Source organism: Anas platyrhynchos, chromosome 2 (assembly GCF_047663525.1).
Source record: "Anas platyrhynchos isolate ZD024472 breed Pekin duck chromosome 2, IASCAAS_PekinDuck_T2T, whole genome shotgun sequence".
Classification (NCBI taxonomy): domain Eukaryota; kingdom Metazoa; phylum Chordata; class Aves; order Anseriformes; family Anatidae; genus Anas; species Anas platyrhynchos.
In genome coordinates this window covers 21827012-21848906 of record NC_092588.1, presented here as the reverse complement: position 1 = coordinate 21848906, position 21895 = coordinate 21827012, and the positions used below count along the sequence as shown (strand labels likewise).

The window sequence follows — 21895 nt, the reverse complement described above, 5'->3', positions numbered from 1 at the left end:
GTATTACCTACATCCTATTTACCTGTGAAAATCCCTTTTTTTGCTGAGGAAAAACAAAGGTCTGTCCAACCTCCTGCAGATAGGTCCCATTTAGTGGCATGCTTCCTTTGACAGAAGGATTTTTAAAGGTGTTTAAAAGCATTAAATATCCGACACTCAGACAGCTTTCCAGAGTAATGTGCACCTGATTATTGCATTGAGAGTATTTGGAAATGCCAGCTGGGATTCCTTCCATGTTTCCTCTGCTGTGTTGTGCTGTGGAGTTATACTGTGCCATAATCCTTCCCATCCACACCCACAGATGTGGTCACATCCATCCCATGCTTACTGGCGTACAGAATGAATAGCTATGAGTTTTATTGACATTTTTCTACAGGGTGCAACTCATAACAAAAAGATGTCCAGACATCTGATTTAGTTGCAAATTTACCTCCGTCACACAGACCCTAGGCCTGCAATTATGAAATGTACTTACAAATACCAAATTTCTCCAGTACGGATACTAGGAACAATGGATCTTCCTTTTCTGTTAGAGCATTTTTTGAGCCCAAAGCAATAGAACTAGTCAGTAGCAAAACATTTGGATGGGAAACTGGGAATGAAGAAGAGGACAAAGGGAGGAGGCTTTTAATTTCATTTAATGAGGTCTACAAATACTTGCAGTGTCAGAAGATGAAGCAACATCATCTACATCTGGAGGAGAAAAGGAAATGGTTGTAGTTCCATTTTCAAATCCTAAAGCTTATGAAGTGACAAATGGTGTTTATCCTATCCGGAAAAAATGTTATTCTTAATTGTAATACTGTCACTGCTGCCAGCGCTCACAGCTTCAGTGTATGTCTCTTTTGTCTCTTGACAAACGGTGTCTTTTCAAGCCCTGATTTGATTATATAGGAATTTCAACAATGCTTTTTTTTTTTTTTTCTTCTTTTCCTTAAGTTTGAAAGTACATACCAGAGCAGAACCTGAAGGTTGAAAAAGTGGAAGACCAAGAATTCACTACATATTGGCTTTTTAAAAATCTAATATTTTTAAGAAAGTGCGATCATTTCTTGTTTCTCTTTACCCAGTTAATAATGCCACACTCTGAAACAGGAAGGTACAATATACATGGACACAAACATACCTGTCGCTTCATTTGTCACCGGTTTCTTTCTGCAAAGAATATCACTTGGTTTTGCACTTATCATATTAGTGTGTGCAATCCTTGAATTTTTTACATATCTTCCGGACCGTTACATATACACAAGGTATAGGAATATGTGTGTGCTTTTGTTTGTTCATCTAGTTACATTTCCGGACCAGCCTGGGAAAATATGGGCCGTGATACCCCAAAGAGCTTTCATACCATAAGATTACAAGGAGAAACTTTATAAGAGACATCTAATAACATTTTTAAAAAAGCCAAAAGAAACTAAAAACAAACCAGTAACAACAAAAATTATATCTTGTCAGACACTATGCTTTCATATCAAGATACAGAAAAACTAGAAATGAAGAGAGCTTCCAGGAGATATTTGTCCGCTATTAAAGATTGATGGGAAGATCCAGGTGAATCCAGTGCTTAGCTGGAAGCAGTTGGTGCATGTATATTGTTGTGCATATTGTCACTGGACATCAGAGAGCACTAAAGTGAGCAGCTGCCCATCTCCCTAGTGTACTGAATATGCTGGGCACTCAGTCACGTCCACAGCAGCAGTCCAGAGGTTTTCCTTTTCAGAAGCAAGCGGACAGTGCATGAGCAGAAGCAGACCTTTCTGTCCCTGGGACAGCTACAGCCAGCTTTGTCCTGCCATGGTTGGCTTGACGGAAAGCTGTTGTAGGATGCAGGAGTGTCTGACTGTGGGGTTTTTGCTTGAAATAGACCTCAGTCCAGTCTGCATAAACACTTTAATGCTTAACCGCATAAAGGAGTTGTCAAAACAATGGTTTAACACGCTGGAATTGGAGTATTTCTTGTAAACATTAGGCTGACTTTGTTCCTTTGCATGTGGAGGAGCCTTGCCACGGAGGAATGCAGGGCTCGTGGTCAAACTCTGGGGAAATAAGGGCAGGCAGAGAGGGGTATGCTATGGGAGCAGGTTAACACCACCTGAGCCCCTGCTAGGTGGGGGTTAAGGGGGCTGGCGGGTGTCTGCGGGTGCTGAGGTCTGTCTGGGGGCTCCTCTGCAGCAACACAAAAACCTGTGGGATGCTTTTGACAGGTTGACTGCATTTTCTGCCCTTCGTTTCCTCACTGCCGGGCTGGAAACTATTGCTTGGTTTGAGGATGGATGGGACACCCCACGCCCTGCTTAAACAGCCATGCGCTGTGCAGGGGATGGGGCAGCCAGCTCCCTGCTGAGATTTCAAAAAAAGGCTTGGAGGTGGCTGTGTTTGACCAGCAGCTGCTCACCAGGTGAAGCCAGTCACAGCTACCACCAGAGCACAAGGGGTGTGGGACGCTGATGTGTGGGATTCAGACATCCAGTGGCGTTGGCAGGCCCTCAGTGCACACCAAAAATACCGAGACCAGCCAGGTATCCCCTGTCAAGTCACCTAGCTCTTGTTAGCCCTCTTCCCTGCCAGTGCTGGCAAGTGTAGAAGTGTGTGGGGCATGGCTGGTCACCCAGGGACTGCAGGGGATATTGTGCAAGGCATGGCCCCACTGCACGAGGCACCGTGTTCCCATCAGCAGGGATTTTTCTCCACACATTTGGGATATCAGCGTGGAAGAAGCAGCAGTTTCGTACAGATCAGGTTTCCTTCACTTTTACACCAGAATAGCAAAGCAAAAGCTCCCGAGAAGCTCCTGTTCCCACAAGAGCTCCGTAGTTCAGCACAAAGCACACCCACCCTTCTCTCTGGCCTCTCTCTTTGGGATGACTCACGCAGCTCTCTGCCTGCAGTCGCCTTCGATCCCTGCAGTGAGTCTGCTGTGATTCAGCCCTTCTCGTTTTGAACTCCCTGAGAGCATTCAGTCAATCCCAGCTTTCCGAGCTCGGAAACTAATGAAAATAACACCATGCAGTTTCCAGAGATGCTTGATACGCTTGATCCTTAGCCACCTTTCTGCTCTGAGCCGTGGTGCAGCTCCTCTGCAGGAACACCATTAACTCTCACGCTTGGTGGGACAGCAGGCGTGGGGCTGTCTGCCACTGTCTCCAGTGAATGGTTCATAGTCCGGCTGTGTGTGTTTTACCACATGCTGGGATGAAGTGGGGGACAAAAACCTGAATGTGACCTTGAAACGTGTGCTTGCAGCCCAGAAAGCCAGCCATAGCCTGGGCTGCACCAAAAGCGGCGTGGCCAGCAGGGCGAGGGAGGTGATTGTCCCCCTCTGCTCTGCTCTCGTGAGACCCCACCTGGAGCCCTGCGTTGAGCTCTGGGGCCCCCAACACAAGGAGGACATGAACTTGTTGGAGTGAGCCCAGAGGAGGGCTATGGGGATGCTCAGAGGGCTGGAGCCCCTCTCCTACACAGACAGGCTGAGGGAGCTGGGGTTGTTCGGCCTGGAGAGGAGAAGGCCCCGGGCAGAGCTTACAGCGGCCTGCCAGTGCCTAAAGGGGGCTGCAGGAAAGGTGGGGAGGGACTCTGTGTCAGGGGGTGTAGGGATAGGGCAAGGGGAATGCCTTTAAACTAAAAGAAAGTAGATCTAGGTTACATACTAAGAATAAATTCTTCACTGTGAGGGTGGTGAGGCCCTGGCACAGGCTGCCCAGAGAAGCTGTGGATGCCCCATCCCTGGAGGTGCTCAAGGCCAGGCTGGATGGGGCTTTGGGCAGCCTGGGCTGGTGAAAGACAGTGGGGTTGGAACTAGATGGTCCTAAAGGTCCCTTCCACCCCAAACCATTCCATGGTTCTTTGATACTATGAAAATACATGACATGGTACCTACTTGTAGTTGGGAATATGACTTTAGTGATCAGATGGCGTGAGGCTGTCACTGTTGGCCCAGAGAATCGTGGCTTTCCACCAAAGCAGGGTGCCCTGTCTGAAGCAGGAAGCTGCAAAATTAGGAAAGATAAAGGCTCAGCATTTCCAAAGATGCTCCGTGTGTGGAGCAGGTGTAGCAGAAACTCCTCTGCTTAGACCTGGAAATTTGAGAGAGGGCCATGTCTAGGGGCTCAAGGACAAGCTTGAGTGGAGAAATGATATAAAGGAGATCCTGAAAAAAAAAACAAACACAGCAACACCACTGGGTTCTGTTCATTAGGAAGTTCCCCTGGGTTTAGCAAAAGGTTGGAGAAAATAGGGGATGAGGAAAGACTTGTTGTGGGGAAGCCTGCCAACTGAGCCGTGATGTTATGGTAAAAATCCTGTGCGGGGGCTTGCGCAAGTATCGGGAGGCAGTTTTAAAAATTCCAGGGAAAAGGGAAACCAAAGCAGCAAGATCCAGTGAAATCTCTCTTCCGTCTGCCTGTGTTAGCAGTAAGCTAACTCGACTCACAAAGGAAGGCTGTTTGTGTGCAGGATTCAGCAGGCTACCTTTTAATTTCCAGGGAGAGGCTTTCCAGCGCACATCTGTGAACCATCTCCGAAGTCCTACAGTGAAAACAGGAAAGATGAATGATGACACTAACCAGTGAAACAAAACAAAAGGCAAAAATACCCAAAGACGACCAAAAAAAAGCCCCGTTTGGAAGGAAACTCAACACAAAGGTTTCCCCCAACCTCCTTGTTGTTTTTTTTTTCTCCTTAATACACTACGAAGAGCACAAAGGGCATACGTAGGATTTCTTTCCCTTTGGGACCCGACTGCAAACCACATAATGGCAAAAGACGCTCAAATAAGTTGGCCAGGAGGCTGGAGCAAATGCCTGGCCCTAATGGAAATGCCTCAGCCCCGTTGTTGATCCCAGGACCTCTGTTTCTTCTCAAGGAAAGCTCCAGCTCTCCAGCACACCCAGGGAACTGCTGCTTTAAATTTTACCAGCCTTTCCTTTCCACTTTCGAATTACAAAGGACACTTTCTGAGGTCTGTGGTGGTTTAGGATCCTCACAGTCTAAGGAAGCTTTCTGAAAATCCAAATCCAGTATGTTCAACTTATCTCCATCCTTGTTACCGCCCTCAAGGAGCTGTGGCAGGCTGATGAGGCAGGATTGCCCCTTGTGGACACGGAGGTGACTCTTTCCCTTGACATCCCGTTTGTCCGTGTGTCCTTACGGCTCTGCTGCCACCGGGGGGATGGAAATCAGGCTCACCAGCCTGGTGCCTGGTTACCTATTTATTTTAAGTTACCTATTTATTTATTTTAAATATCTCGTGTTGATAAGACCATTGTGAAACTCCGTATCCACGTGTGGGATTCACTTGGGGCGTTCTCTCCCATTGCAACACCGACCTAACCCTAACGGTGCTGTGGTTGTTATCACAGATCTGCTCGCCTATTAACGCCTCCTGAGGTGGGTTCCCTGCACCGCTCCAGACCAAATGCGGGACAGCAGCTTTCTGTGGCTTCTGTGGGTGGGTTTGTGTTGGTGTTGGTGTTTGTTTTTGAAGAAGCAGTCATAAAATCATAGAATCTTAAAATGGTTTGGGTTGGAAGGGACCTTAAAGATCATCTGATTCCAGCCCCCTGCCATGGGCAGGGACACCTCCCACCAGCCCAGGCTGCCCAAAGCCCCATCCAGCCTGGCCTTGAGCACCTCCAGGGATGGGGCATCCACAGCTTCTCTGGGCAGCCTGTGCCAGGGCCTCACAGTCTCTCTGGTGAACTCTGCCAGCGCTGGATCACCCTCGCAGTAAGACTTTTTTTTTCCTAATGTTTAAATGGACTTTCCTGTATTTCAGATTGTGCCCATTGCCTCTCGTCCTTTCACTATCACTGAGAAGAATTTGTCTCTGGCTTCTTTCCCTTGGCTTGCTCAGGAGGCCTTCAGGTAAGGGATGGTTTTATAGATGCTAACTGCAGTGATGGAGTTTTCGGAGAGCTCAGCACAGCCTGATAGGTTTTTAATTCATGACAGTCCTGTTCCTTGTAAGAAACCCTTCCATTTAGCATAAATAAGACTGCTTTTGAGCTAGTGTGCCCAGTCTGGGCTCCTAGTAAAAGAAAGACACTGACAAATTGGAGAGAGAGCAGAAGAAGGTCACCAAGATGGTCAAAGTGCTGCAGCACGTGAGGCACGAGGAAGGGATGAGAGAACTGGGTTTGTTTAAGCCTGGAGAAGGCTGAGGGAGCATCTTTTCTCCATCTACACCTACCCAATAGGGCTTTACGTGGTTGTTGCAAAAGGACAGTAGATGTGGTTACAAGTTGCAAGAGAAATTCCGTGTGGACGTAAGTAAAAGATCCAAGCAGAGCATTTAATAGTTGCTAAGGTTGCCCACAAATCAGCTGGAGTTACTAAAAACCCAGCTGATCCAGGCCCTGGGAACATGAGGTAACTTTGAAATTAGTCACGCTTTGAGCAGTTCTTCCTCCACCCCTAGCTTCTGGCGTACCTTTCCCTGGAAGCTCACCCGTAACTCGTGGCAAGGTAATTGCCTTCTCTGGGCATCAGCGTTTGCGAACACCTCGTTTCATGACCGGCCAGTGCACAGAACACCTTTAATGATGCAGCTCTCTGCTAATTGAACGAGTTTGGGATCTTCTGGTGCCTTGCAGCATCTGGAAACAAAGCAGAGTGTCCTTCAGGGCAAGAATATGTCCAGGACGAATAACTCTTCCACTACAAGGCAGGATGGAAAAGACTCCAGAACAAGCACCAAGACATTGCTCCTTCACAGGCGAGCTAATCCCTGCTTTTCCATCCTTTCATGTAATCCGCCCACCACAGAAAGTTGCTAACAAGGACTTGGAAAGTAAAATGTGCATTAAATGAATGGGTTTGGCAGAAGGAACATCTGTTTGTGAGTAACTTCTTGTTCCCTACATATGATAATGGTTATGGATTAGCGTACAGAGTGCTGAACTTGTTTACAACGCCTCGAAACTGTATGTTTTGAATCATTAATAAGGAATGTTTTTAAATGCAGGATTTCTCATCAATATGAGCGTTGCTGTTTTTTTTTTTTTTTTTTTTTTTTTCCCTCCCTAAATAGGTGCAATTCAGTTTGCAAATTAAATATCAGCCAGCTTTACATAATGTCGCTCTTTCCACAGCCAGAGAAATCAACGTTTTTATCATCATCACAGCCTGCTCTGGTTAATATTCGGGACAGCCAACAGGTGAAAGCAGAACCATTTTAAGGTGAGCTCTCACAGACATTCCAGGTTTAATCTGCCACGATCCCGAAGGGAGTCGGGAATGTTTGCTGGGAGGGGGTGGGTCTGTTTGTTTAAAACAATCCTGGGGAACAAAGGAATGAAATGAGATTATCAATAGCTCAGAAAATATGGATTTACACTTCTTTCTCCTTGCTTTCCACCGTACTCCTCAGGCAGGCCAAACCTTTCCACTGTGGGGTTTTGCCTTTTAAAGAACTAAAGAGAACTTTTTTAGTGAAGCATGCGTGTGTAAATCCTGGCTAATCACTGCACTGACTTCAGCTCTGGCCAGCATTAAAGGCAGATTTGCAGCGGCGCAGATTTGCTGCGCTCCCTGCACGCTGCACATGGCATTTGCTCGTTTCCTTCTGTCAGCTCCGCGCGGCGTTGGCCCTGCCTTTGGGCTCGTTTTCTCTCGCTTGTAATGTGAGCCCCCCAAACGCGGCCACTCCTGCGTGTGGCTGGGAGGTCTGCATTCCAGCTCCCCGTTGGAAACCCGTCAGAGCTGGGAGCGAGAATAGTCCATGACATATTCCAGTCGGAATGCCTGTTTTAAAGAGCCTTTGGACACGCTCCAAACACAGCAAGTGCGGGACGGGGGAATCTGATTTCACCCCTAATGCAAGAAATATTCATGTGAAAACTTCCCTTCCACAGAGGAGATTGCAACAGCAGTTAAAAGGCGTAATTAGCTTTTTTTCTGCTGCTATCTGATTTTGATAAAGACACGCAGAACACCACACCCACCTCTAACCACGTTCACGCCCTGCCAGGGCTCAGCTAACCTGGAGGGAGCTGGTGGTGTGGGGCTGTGTGGCAGAGAAGATACTCAGAAAGGCTTGGGGATAGCCGGACAGGTTTGTCAGACAAGACAAAACAAGACAAGGCAAGGAAAAAAAAAATCCACATGGCTGTGTTTTGGATTTCTTTTTGTTACTTTTCCCACTGCAGACCTGGTGTGCATGACCCTAGCTGAGATCCCTGAGGAGGAGAGCCCTGGACGGCTGCCCGCCCGGATGGCCTCTCCGAAACAAGCCTTCGGCCACCTTCCCACGAGAGGACGTTGCTCACCAAGCAACCACCCCATCTCTACCTTCAGTTCTCAAGGAAGACCTACAGGAAGTAAGCCTGGGGGATAATATTCACCTCTGCTGGCTACTGAAGTTCAGCAGCTCAGCGGAGATGTTTGTCATCCTGCAACGTTTCACATTTCATTCACTTTCTAATCCCTCTCTGGCCTCAGGTGCTCCATACCTGGTGCTGTCCCCACCGAGGACATCACCTCTCCCCTTGCACCACCCTCTGTGGTCCGTAGGCATTGTTAGCTTATTCTTTTAAAGTGATTTTTATTAAAAGTTAGGTGAATCCAAAGCAATTGCTCCCCATCTGTTGCTTCTACATTTGCTGCTTCTGTCTCAGACCTGTAAAAAACCTGTTTGGCCGGAGATTTACATGCAGCTTGTGAGTCTAATGAAAAATGAGAGCTGCAGTCCTCTCCTTGCCTGTGTCCTTAGAGCTATTACCACATAAATGAGTGGTTGGACATCGCCACTTCCCATCATTACAGAAGGGCTCAGGCTCCCTTCTGGAACCAAGCAACTCACAACAAAGGCAGAGCGATTCCAGTGCTATCTCTGGTGGTTTGTGCGAATCGCAAAGACACGCAGACACAGCAGAGAGAGAGGAGATAGCAAGGAAGGACAGACAAACAGAGAGCTCTTCACAGCAGGAAAAATCCCCCCACACACCCCCCGCCCTAGTGCAGACTTTTGGCTGAAAGATAATGCCTTTGTTCCCAGCTCCAAGATGCTGTCACTCCTATTTCATTTCTTCTCCTCTAAAAGAAACAGACTTCTCGCATACTTGGGAAATGAAAGGGATTGCATTAAAAACCTGTTTATTGTTATTTTTTTCTTAGCAGAAACTGCCTGCGGGGTCCCTCCCTTTGGCCAACGCTTTGACAGAAAGCAGTAACAGTCCTGTGAACCAGGCTGATGTGTTACATGCAGCCTCCTCAGCCATTATCCACCCAAGGGAAGGAGAAACAAGTTGCACTGGGTGGATGCTGGGGCGTTTGAGGAGAGGCTGTCAGTATTGGAACTGAGCAGATGGTCGAGTTTCGGTGAGTTTGCAGATCAATGCCTCCAGGCACCTTCAAAGGGTGTCCCTATAGGTCAGAGCCTGCTTTGGTTATAAGCCTGAAAGGGCCTCTTGCAAAGATTAGATCTTGTCTAGGGGTATTTGCACAGTAAGAAAAATTGCAAACTGAAAGATAAAAACATTCCAGCCCGTCTTCCAAAAGCAGGGCTGTGTATCAAAACGTTACACGCTATCCATGAAGAGTATTTTTAAAAGCTCAAGAAGATTTCCATGCAACAGCTCAAGAAGAACAGCCCATCCAGATGGTCCTCAAATTTGTCCTTCATGTGTAACTACCCACAGGTACAAAACACAAAATAATAAGGTTGTTTTGCAGAAGACTGGGAGTTTGAAAGTTAAACACTTTGAGTAAGACCATCTCTTCCAAGGCTGACTGCTCAATAATCTAGACGTGTAAGTAAGAAATGTCTTCAGCTCTGCCTCACTGCAAGGTGTTGGCTTTTTCTCAGGTGAAGACCCCAGCGTTAGAGACGTGAAATTAGGCCATGGGAGAGAATAACTGCACCTAAACCAAGCCCGATGACAGCCGCCGCAGCGGCAGAGCTGGCTGTGCAAACGTTGGGTACTTTGTCTCTCTTGCTGGAGCTGCAGGCAGGTCTCGTCTAAGTGTTGTTGTGGGACTTCCCATGTCATTGCCACGGGTTTATCAGAAATGCTGCTCTTATCTCCGTGAGATAAAACCATTTATTAAGGCCTACAGTGTAACGACTAGCACCCACAAACTGTGTAGGATCTCTTGTGTGTGATTCCTTTTGAAGCCTAATGATTTATTAAGAGGAAATGCCGAGGCTGAGGGGACAGAAAGCTGTGACTGAGCCAAGGAGACCCCTTTGTCTGCGTCCAGGCAGAGGCAGGAGCAGGCTCCTTCAGAGGCTGTGCACCTGGAATGCAAACACTGATAAGAGCAGCTCCAAAACCCGGTGAAGGATGGGAGCCTGCTGATTGCCAGCACCACGCGACCAGGACGGGCCAGTGGTGAACTCCAGGAGCCAAAAAGGCTTTCCTGTGCACGGAGAGCATTTTAAAGGCTCCCTCTCATGGTCTGAGAGCTCGCAGGCTTTGCTAGAGCGATTTCCAAACTTCCCTTGCCTGGTTTGAGTACAGTGGCCCTGTTCAGGAAAGCAGTGCTGTTTTTTTTTCTGGAGCACTTTCTGAGGAAAGATGTTTTTAGCAGCCTGGCAGGGACATCCTCCCCTCTCAGCACCGAGAGGATGCCCTGGGGGCACTGATGGCTGGGGACAGGATGTGAGAAACCAGAGAGGGCAGTGGGATCCAGAGAGCACAGCAGGGATCCAGGCAGGGATCTCGAGCAGTGGGATTGTTACTGAGGACCTCCAGGAAGGCTTTTGCTCCCTTGGTTGAAGGCAGCTGTGCAGCAGGGTGTGTTTTTAACCCTGTGTTACTCCTAACCCTTTCTCTGTGGGTTTTGGTGGGGTTACATGGCTGCTCTGCTGCGTAACTCCATGCAGAGTAACAAAGGGCAGTGAAGAAACGTGATGGAGTCCCAAGGAAGGGCTGTAAGGAGACACATCCAGAGCCACATCCAGAGAATTTGCAACGTGGTTGTGGGAAGCCAAGTGCTCTGAGGCTCTTTGGAAACTCCCAGATGCCCCTGTGATGGCAAGGGACAGCTTCAGGCCTTCTTGAGCCTCTCCCAAATGCCAACCAGCTAAAGTCAGCCCATTTCTCCTTCCAGTGACATTTTAACACTGGAGATTTTGTAGAAGGCACTTTGTCAGTTTTGTGCTAGTTCTTTCTGCAGCTGGTCACTAGAGAAAGCGATGGTTCCAACCCTCCGACCGACCCAGCATAACCTCTCTGGCATTCACCAAGCAATTTGGGAACTAGATGAAAAGTCTTAGCAATGTTCAAGACAACGCAGCCTAACAGTGAAAGCTAACACACAGCAAGGTGGCGTGGCTCTTGCTGTTCCACATCCTCTCCCTAAATACTCTGCAGTTACTCGCAGCATAAGAATCCCTTTTCCTCTTGGTTCCCATTTTGCTGTCACCGTTACTCGCAGCACAGCTGTGCCCACATCTGGATGGCTGGTGGCACGGGTTGCTCTCTGGCAGCAGTAGCCAAAACCTGCTGGGGCTGCTCACGAGTGCAAGGAAAGATTAAAATGGGAAGATAAAATGTTAAATTCTCAGCTGAATGCAGTCTGGATTCAGGTGAAGGAGAGGCAGTAGGAATGACAAGGGGCATTTTTTTTTAACCCACCTCTTCAGACTTGGCTGGCAGGGTGATGTCCTCGGCACCTTTATGCAGCTGAGAGCATTTTTTTAGCTGTAACTGGCAAAAGGGGTGGTGAAGAACCAGCCAACAAGGATTTGATGGGATACTTCAGACAGATTTACACCCCTTTGCACTCTTTGAATGATACAAAGAAGGTAAGGGCCACAATTTTTATTGCTGAAATAATTTGTTCCTGTTAGTTGCTCACAGTCTGCTCCAGAATTGAAGTTAACACCGTCTCTCCTGCCACACATTAAAACACCGCAGTCACAGGATGGACCACATGAGCTGAAAGCCTGAACTCTTCTTGCTTTTTAATGTGGGAAGTCACTGGTCAGCTCAAGGGCAATCATTACTGCATGAGACACAAAAGCTGATCTCCCTAGGGATGCATTTCACATTTCAGAGGTGTTAATCTCAAGATACCGCTCAGCTTCCAGCCCCAGTAACTCGCCGTGTCTTCACAACTTCCTTCTCTTTCAGAAATTCAGCAGTTGCAATTTGAGTGAGATTTTTCTTTTTGTTCTAAATGTGCTGTGTGGTTCCGCACCGTGGGGACCACATAGACCTGGTAAGACAATTCCAACTATATTATTTTCCCCACAAAAATGTCTCATTTTCCCTTTTTGGAGATATTTGTCTCCTGATAAATATACACTGTGCCAGGGAAAGTGGGGGGAGGCCAGCACCTACTGGTCTGAAGATCAGGCCCCTCTTAGATGAAAGAATTCCAAGTTCAGGTTCAATTAATAGTTGATCACCAGACAAGCAGCTCATCTTTTCTCACATCCTTTTAGAAAAAACAAAACCCAAACCAGACAAAACCCAGAAAGGCCTCGGTGTTGACCTACTAGAAGAATGCAAAAATTCTAAAATCTCAACTGTGTTCATGGGATGGCACAGAAAGCATTTTACGTCCCTCTCAATCAGCGGGTTTCATGTGAGAAGTGACAGCTTCCAGTGGGGCTGACCCTCCCCTTAGCACCCCTTCCCCTTAGGATCGGGGTCTTTTATTTCCCAACTGATCCATTCCTAACAGAGCCGACAGAGGGAGGGCGATAGAAAAATTGCACTCAAAGAGAGAAAGCTTTTTGCAAAGACACTGAGAAAAACTTACTGAGAAGGCTCCGCTGAGCTTAGTGACAGCTTTCCAACACCCCAACTCGGGGAACTACTTGAGGTCTGAGGAGGCAGGAAAAGGCCACAGCAAACAAGTTCACAGAAGAGCTATTTTGAGCCCAAAGAAGTCTGTATCTTCCCACACAGCAACTGCAAGTGTCGAAGCTACTGAGTAGCCTGCTAAGTTGCTTTGGCTATCTGAATGAAGACGGGCGTTATCTGAAGAAGGGAAGTTTGAGGAAAAATAGCAGGAAACACTGCCTAGAAAGCCTTCTTTTTTTGTTGAATAGCTCAATTGTAAAGCATCATGGCAACAGGGGGAGAACAAACCCTACTGGACAGACGCTAGACACAGCGCCCGAGGCGTTACTAGAATGCACTTGGGGATGTGGCTGGTCATAAAAGCCTGCACAGAATTAAAGCTTTGTAAAATACGGCTTTGCAGTACGCACCAGGGGGTGTATCTTAGGGTGGAAAATAGTTCCTTGCTTTTGCCATTGGGACAGAAAGACCTGAGAGGGTCATGGCATATTGTGTGGTGACAATCCTCAGAGCAAACCTTGTGCTTGAGGGCTGGATAGTGCGAGTGATGGCTGTTATTTAACATTATTGCAAACATTTTGGTGATGTTTTAAAAATATAAGCCAAAAATGAGGGGCATGCTTCGGAAGAAATCCCCAAGTTGGTTGTAAGTTAATGCCACAAACAGGTCGAAGTAACTTTTGGGGCAGAAAATGAAAATTGTCCATACAGCACAGTGCTGCATGTGCATGCTTTTAAAAGAATGAGGAATACTGAGGTCAGCTTTGTTGTCTGAGTTTTTCATTCTGTGTAGCATGAGGAGCGTCATGTCTCGTTAGGCCCAGTGCTCTCTACAGCAAATACCTTGCTGCCTTCTGCAAACTGTGGCTTGGGCACCTGGTGTCAGCTGGTATCTCTCCGGAAACAATTCACTTCCTGGTGCAGCTCCTATCAAAGACACACAACATTTATCACTGTTATTATTACCAAGCCTTGCTATCACCAATCTCATCTCTAGTGTCCTGCAGGGATTAACACTTGGTGATGTCTGAACGACACAAACTGGTCCGGCTCGTAGCTGGGGATCGCTGAGCTGCAGGTGATTTACCTTTGAGAAATGGTGAATCAGACACGTTACAGTGCTGGGAAGATGTTGGACAAAGGAAAGAGCCAGGAGAACACAGAGAAGTGTGGAGTCACTGCTTTCAGTTAAACAGGTATTTAAATCCGGAGTAACCCCATCAACTCCGAGTCTGTTTGCTTCCTGTTTGCCTAATCTGACTTTGACAGAATTGGCCCGATTTTCCATGCTTTGCTTCCTTTTTCCTGGCTTCCTTTCTCAGCACACACCAGCCAGGTTTAGTCTATTCACGTCCATGTTTACATCCTTTCTGAATTTGACTCGTATTTCTCTCGAACATACAGTCATGCACGTGAATACCACCTCCTCACAAAATCTTGTTTTCACACACCCCGCTGTCTTGGTGTTACAAAGCTCCCTTCATACCTGTTACATCTTTGTTTTCACAGTAACTATAAAGATCCCCGAAAAGGGGGGATGGGAGAAGTTCTGAAAAAAAAAAAAAAAAAAGGTCAAACCTCAAGCTCTATTGCCACTAGCTAGAATGGGAGCCATTTCCTCTCAAGAACCCAGTACTTGCAAGGGCTCTGGAAGACTGTTGTGATGATAATCTCATGCACATCAGCCTTTCTGAAACTCCTCTGTGATTTACAGAGTCTGCGCTGGCCTTTGTGCTGGGTGGAGAAAAGATACCTGGCAGGTAAATTAAGCAAACAGCTCCGAATTTATGTTTTCCCCGTTTAATACACATGAAGTACACTTTCAGGATAAGATCATTTTCTCACGGAAGGGCCTTCAGAGTAATATAAATGATCAATGAGCACAGAAAGTAGAGACAAAGTCACTGAAAACTCATGAGGCAGGGTGCCATTAGAGTGGGGTGAGGGAACTACAGAACTGAATTTTTATTTTATTTTTCACAGAATCTGAATTCATTGTTCCCAGTGAGGCAGTTATTAATCCTTCCCTGAATCGTATGGCCTTCTGCTTTGTGTAAATACAGAAGGATGCATCTGGTCTAGTTCATTTAGACTTTCTGGTATCTTCTCTGCAGAGATGGCTGACCCACCCTCCCAGCCCTAAGGAGAGCTGCCTTTACCTTCATTTGCTTTCCAACACGCTACTCTGAAGAATTTTCCTGCTTCCAGGACTTGTTCCTCAAACCAGCCCATTATTAAAACTCCGGGACACCTTAATTTTTGCAATACAAATGAAACACATGCAGTGTTTAAAGCTAAAGGTGTTGCACGCAGAGCGTTTTAATCAATATTTAATTTATCCATCCTCACCAAACAGCCAAGCTCTGTGCATTAAGAATGATTTTGCACTTTTTTTGCAGGCAGTTTTTAGGAACGCAAGCACTGCTGCTGAATTCCAGCACATCAGTGCCTGTGTCTGCAAGGGCTGAGGGAACAGGCTGTAGACCTGCACCGTGCACTAGTTATGGCAATTTTTCTTAAAATTGCTTAGAAAAGGATCGAGATTAGTAAACTTTAGATTCATCACTTCTAAAACCTAAATTTATTTTGCATTTGCAGAGCTGAGTGACCTAAACTGAAAGAGCTTCTGGAATGGCTCAGTCTGTTCATCAGTATTGTTCAACCAAAGCAGTGTCTCTATCATCTAGGCTTGCAAAAGCAGGCAATTACCTCATTTTAGAACTGGCTCATTAAAAATAATAATAATAAAAAAATCAAACCCAGCAACCTAGTTTTGGCAGAGCGCAGGACTTGGTCTTTGACATGGGCTGTGCAGCTGGGTGGCTCTGATAAAAATCTGCCGGAGCTTGTGATCTGTGACTGCACAGAAATTTGTTGGTTTACAGCTTGTACAAAGTCCTGGAAGAGAATTTGGTGATAAAAAAAAAAAAAAATGTTTATCTTGTATTTAGAAGAGGAATCTACACTTTCAATGGGTTTTAAGAAGCTATGGCCTGCCATGGACAGGATTCAAGCAATGTAAGTTTACCAATCTCTTCCCCATTCAGAGTAACCATCATTCAGGATTCCCAGCCTTTTGTGTTTCTATCATTAATTACACCCAGATATTTATATTCATGGAACAGCAAAGACAAAACCCCCTGAATAAGTTTCTTGTTCTGAGTTAGCTGCCCAGCTAAAGCATGGAAACATCTCCGATGAACTAATGAGCAGCTCATATCCCAAAATATTTTTCTGGACTGTGAATCACTGGAGTATTGCCCGCAATTCATACAGCTGGAAAGGAATGGGTTTGTTTATTGGACAGCACTGTCAATCTGTGCCGGATATCTGGGTGCACCATGGGCCTCATGACGACGAAGAGTGGCAATTTCAGAGCCAAAAGCTGGAGTCATGTCAAAGCTGCAGTGGAGGTACTCTGGATTTACGGCGGGGAAAGTGAGGTTGGAATCTGGACAATTAATAAAGGGTCGGTAAGTCCTCTTCTCAGCCGCCTTCTCCTCCCAAGAAAGACAATGAAGCTAATTAAAAAAGATACTGGCCTGAAAGCAAAGTGAAGTGGCTGTTGCAGACATCGCACACAGCGTTCTCATAAAGAACAGGGAGTTTCCACCTGGGAAATTCCCTCAAACTCTATGTTTATCCTCATGAAAGACGAGCAGGCGGCCAAGTAAGGGAATGCAAAGGACTCAACTGCTCTAAATGAAGATGAACCTTTGACTGGAGAGAGAAAAAATTCTCTATTTTTAAATTTAACAATCAAGAAGTGACATCACTGAGTGGTCCATGGGGCCAGTGGAGGCTAAGACATAAACACCCAATGAGAGATGTCCAGGTTGTTCACACTTGACATTTCCCCAAGCCAGTGCAATAAAATCTGTGGTAAAGGACATTTTATAAAGCACAGCACAAAAGAAAACAGAAACAACAAAGCTTATGCAGGAGCTCCAAGACTGGCTGCTTACAGCTCTTGTAGCTCTGAGAACTCTTCAGCCTGCTTCCATGCGAGACTCGTCTCTGATGTTGCATGAAAAGCTCCACCAAAATCAAGGCAATCTCCCTAACAATCACAGCATGTTTGCTTTTAGAGGGAAGGAATGTTCTTTTAGCTAGCATAAATTTCTTAGTCAGACATCCCGAATCATAAATATTAATAATTTTACCACCACACAGAGAGGACTTGTCCAGCCGCAATAAAGCCTCATCAAGCACTACCTGCCATCAGGACCTTGTGTTCCCTTTTCTCTTTTGTGTTCCCTTTACTCTGCCTCCCTCTTGTCTTGGGAGTTGTTTCTTCATTGCTTTTGCTCCCTCTGCCTCCCGAATTTCCCCGATCTCTTCTTTCTGGATAACCACAAACTATTTCCCTCCTCCAAGGAGGATGTTTGGCACCAACCCGTATTGCGCAGGACCTGGTGCAGGCAAGGGCCAGGTGAGAACTGAACAAGACCTTTGAGACATGATCCTGGGTGAGTGCCTGGACCGGCAATCCAGGGAGCAGAATAAGTAAGACTTGGAAATGCTGCAGTAAAGAAAGCAGCCCCCTTTTAGAAGTTAATCATCACCCTGGGGAAGTTTGAATAGCTGTGGGATCGGAGCACTCTGAGCAAAGTAACTCCACAGCTCGTCCAAGGCATGGCTGGAGAGCTCTCCCCTCGCTTCATGCACACACAGGTGCAACATCTGGCCTGACTTCTGGAACTGGGTGCTGGATTTAGGAACCGGCCATCAAGCGCTGTTGTTAAATGATGTGCTAGGGGTAGTGAAATGTCACTGAAGACTTTCCAAAGCTCTGAGGCTGTAGCTCTTACATCCTGTTGCTGCCAGACTTGTTTCCAGAATGAAAACTGATTCCCTGCTCAGCAGGGAAATGTGAGAGCCCCTACATCCACCAGAAAGAAGAAAGGGAAGTGCCGTGGTCATAATCCTTCCTACTCTGCCTACTCTGAAGCCAAGCCAGAGGCACTGACCTTAAGAATGTGTTTCTTAAAAACGTCAGGAAACTCCAGACACCTGGCTCGGCTTCTGTATTTTTGTCTTCTTCCATTTCCATTACATCTTGATGAAAACAGGGAGGTCTTCAGTACTTCACCACAATAACGAATCTCAATCATCTCGGCATCAGCTGCTCTTGCCCACAGTCACTGAACCCAATGGGACTTCATGCACGGGTGCAGGAGTCTCAGCTGGTGAGTGATGACAGATCAAAGCTTTTTGTCTGCAATTCATGCATGCCTGAGGGTGCCGAGGAAATAACAGGAAGCAACAATTAGGTTAATAAATGACATATCAAGGAATATACATTCCTTTGTCATTAGATTACGCATAGCACATATTGGGTGCAATTAACACAATTCACGTAAAAAAGCCTGCAAGCGACCAGTTTCGGAGCTTTACACATATTAATGACATCACTCAAAGATTTATAAGTTATGCTGATTTTATTGCTGGGGAAGCAGAGTTGTTAAGCAGGTTTTCTAAGGCCACACAGCAAGCAATTCCTTGGCTTTATAACTCCCAAATCTGCCTCCTGCTCCATCCAGCAGGCCGTGCTGACTCACTGTGGAACGCGTATTTCCAGCAAACTCTTCAGGGACAAGAGGAATCTAAAGAACAAAAGGTACAGATAAAGAAACAAACGTTTTCTGCCATTCAAAAACCTCGAGCCATCATCTGTTTAAGTTGTCACACTCACCAGCAGGTTAGCTAGGAGTTGGTCAGGAGTGCAAGAATAACACAAGGGAGATTTTGCTGACAGTGCTTCTAGCAAAACTGCAAGTCAGACATAACAGCTTTATGCCGTGAGATCGCCAGAACAAAGAAAATGGAATATATCTGTGATTTCAAATGAAGCTTATTGAGATTTATCACAAGATAGCTTCAATATTCATAGAATCCAGGATTGTTCTCTTCCATAGAGATCCTGGCAACCACAAGACTGTAAGAAACCAGCAGCGATGCTGCTATCCCACCTTCTGGGAGACTATTTCTACGCTACTCTGCTACGTTACATATGGCTGCTCCTCAGTTTTGGAGCAATTTGTAGGTACAAATCATCAATTTAAATGTTAACTTCTTCTAAAGGTGACATATTTTCAGAAACCTGAGAAAATTAAATGGAACAACTGACCCCCTGGTTTCAAAGACCTTTTGAGTCAGACAGTGACCAAGATGAGCATGAAATAAAGTGCTGACTACATGACAATACTATAACCAGACTGCCTGGCATCCAGCTTTGTAGTGGAAATTGAGTTCATTTCCATTCTGTAAGGGGTTTCCAGCCATAAAAAGTCCGTTTCCTTTTCTAGGTGAAGAGAAGAGAGCTGTCCCACCTGACACAATGCTCTGCACAACCAGAATGGGATTGCAGAGGCCCTAACACACAGAGATTAAGCTGCGAACAGCCTGCTCCACATCCCCTCCCCTGGCTGTATCCAATTCACGCTTGCATAACTGAAGTCATGGAATAAATCCCGACCTGGGATTGCTGGCAGATTCTAATTTAAGTACTGACAACAATCCTTCTTGTGCATCGGGAGAGGCTGAGATTCAAGCGACAAAAAAGTATCAGCAAGCAAAAAAACAGAAAGCAGGGAATAAAGAATTGAATGGCCTTACTTGAACTTGGCTTTGGGTAAAGTCAAGCAGCTGAAAAAGCCCCCGATCCAATACCCAAATATAAAAAATAGATGCAGAAATCACATATTCTGATACTTAATTTAGAACCTGACATTCTAAACTTACTCCGTGCGTCAAGTCAGAACCAGACACTGCTTGTGCTACACAGCAGCATTGCAGAAACGCAGACTTCCAAGCCCCAGTACAAATAAACATCTTAAATGATGTTACAAATAATGTTCCCAATAAAAATCTTATCAGTTTTAGTCAAGAGGAAAAGCTCCAGCTCTGCGTATGCTTCTTGTTACAAAACTGGGAATGTTTTTCTCATTTCAAGAGCTCTGGTAAAATGACACTTAGATATCTGTGTCTGGAAGAATGAAAATGAAAACATTTTTCCCCAAACTGTTCTTCTTGCCTGGAGTATGTCCACGTCTGCCCAGTCTTCCTCAGAAATATCTGCAGTTTCTAAGGAAGTTGCTAATCTCTCTCTCCGATTCTTTCCCCTTACTTTTTTTGATCCATTCCTTTCAGCATTCTGCCTTCATGTGCCACAAAGCTGCATCGAACCTCGGATCCTGAGTTAGTAAACTTTTGGAGAATGCTTCTTAAATAGAACAGCACATCTCGAGTTGAAAGGAACAAGGATCACTGAACACAACTCCCAGCTCCACACAAGATGACCTAAAAATTAAAGTAAATGTCTAAGAGCACTGTCCAATGCTTCTAATTCTCGTGGGCTTGGTGCTGTGACCACTACCCCAGGGAGCTTGTTCCAGTGCCCGCACGACTTAGTTTAGTTTAGTGAAGGTACCAAAAGAATCAAATATATCACCAGAGAAAGGAAGTAAAACTGAAACCAAGGCTCATACAGCAAGGTTGGCTTCTTGCAGCATTATTACAGGAAAGTGTAAGTGAAAAACACGAGTGCTAGTGCCAGCTGTGAACTGGTGACCTGGAGCTGACCGATAACCCGCTGTTCAAAATGGGAAATCTTCCCCACCACAGCACAGACAAATGGGGACACCTGGTAGAGTAGCGTGGTTCCAGTAAGATGGAAGAGAGTACTGTAAGCAACGGGCACGGTGAGATGTTTTGGGGAGAAAATGTGTTTTATGAACAGAATTCCTGGCAAAAAAAGAAATGGGGTCATCTCCAGCCTCGGTGAAACACCATAGAAGCATGGAGTGGAGGGCAGGAGATGAAACAACGGGGAGGAGCAGAATTGGGAAGAATGCTGGGGGAGTGGGAGTAACTTTCTGGTAGGGCTGGCTGGCACAGCTCCTGAGCCAGGACCCTGGGGTCAGATGCGTGCTAGCACTAGTGCAGGGGCAGGAGAGCACACCAGGAACAAAGCTGGAGGTGGCTGGGTGTAGGCGAGAAACAAAGTCTGTGGCCTCGTACCTTGACTTGAGCTAAGCCTTAAAACTGAGTAGTTGTTAGATTGCTTTTCTGGCTTAAAAATGCATGTAAAGGATGGGGATAACTTATTCCTAACTGCCCTACTGAAGCACAGCTTGCTGCCTGGAGGAAGCGAAGAGCTTTCTAAACTTTTTACCTTTGAATTTCAGAACATACATGAAGGCCAAGATCTTCTACGAAGATACTGTCCTTCTGGCAGAGTGACTCCAAATGCTATTCCCAGGATCCTGGAAAGCCTGAAAATGTAAGGAATAGACACCCCTCCAGCATTATCTCCTTTTAAACCTCAGGCTGTCTGCTCCATCCACAGAGGCATTCTGGAAGACCAGTTAAACCCAACACCAACAGATCCCCAACCATTACTGCATTTCACGTCAAATCTGGACAAGCAAACCGAGTCCTTAGCTAAACAAATTGTGCCACACCAGCAAGAGTTGATCATTTTGTAAATCACACAGCATAACTCTGAAAAAAACAAGGAGAACTGACTCATGTTGTGAAACTGAGGGATTTACTTACTGTCAAACTACTGGAGCTCGGTCAGTGAAGCACCGCTTCGTGAGGCAGGTAACAGGACCTACACTTCCCAAAACTGTACGTGGGGACCAAGAAAATAGGTTAGGAAGTCAGTGCAATGAATAAAAAGTGAGCTGATGTTTGATTAAACATTAATCTGATGAGAGATGACAAAAACCAGAATTCCTTAAATTAGACTTATTCCAAGCTGATCTCACTGGAGGCCTCGCTCGCTGTTCTGAAACCTCATTTTGGCATAGGAGTGCACAGAGCATGAACACACACATGCTCATTATCTGAGTACATTTGCAGGCTATAATTCTAGCAAACATTAGATTAAATAAAAGTTCCTTGAACTTTGAAACAAAGAAAAAAGCCCGGACTTCTACTGTAATTAAAAATTTTGGAAACAGCCTTCAGTTCAAGCCCCATGTTAGCCACTGGTGTTCATCAGCTGCCACAAGGCCTCGAACCAGCACCATAAATGGGAAAACTTCCAGTTCTGTAACAAAATGTCTAGCAGGATGGAGTAGTCCTCACACAGGCTGACATGATTTTTAGTAAGATATTTCATTTTTATTTGTGCT

The 21895-nt window shown here is 45.9% G+C and overlaps 1 long non-coding RNA gene across 2 annotated transcripts; it reads left to right on the top strand.

Annotated features, from left to right (window-relative positions):
- Nucleotides 1-2685: 2685 nt before the first annotated feature.
- On the top strand, nt 2686-21603 carry LOC110354030 (uncharacterized). 2 transcript variants are annotated; one of them, XR_005263305.2, is made up of 7 exons: nt 2686-5385; nt 5774-5862; nt 7089-7176; nt 8145-8315; nt 9115-9315; nt 13750-13948; nt 20942-21603. It is a non-coding gene; the product is annotated as an uncharacterized lncRNA (long non-coding RNA). The 2 variants fall into 2 exon arrangements; XR_005263304.2 differs by having other exon boundaries at nt 9112-9315.
- The last annotated feature ends 292 nt before the right edge of the window (nt 21604-21895 follow it).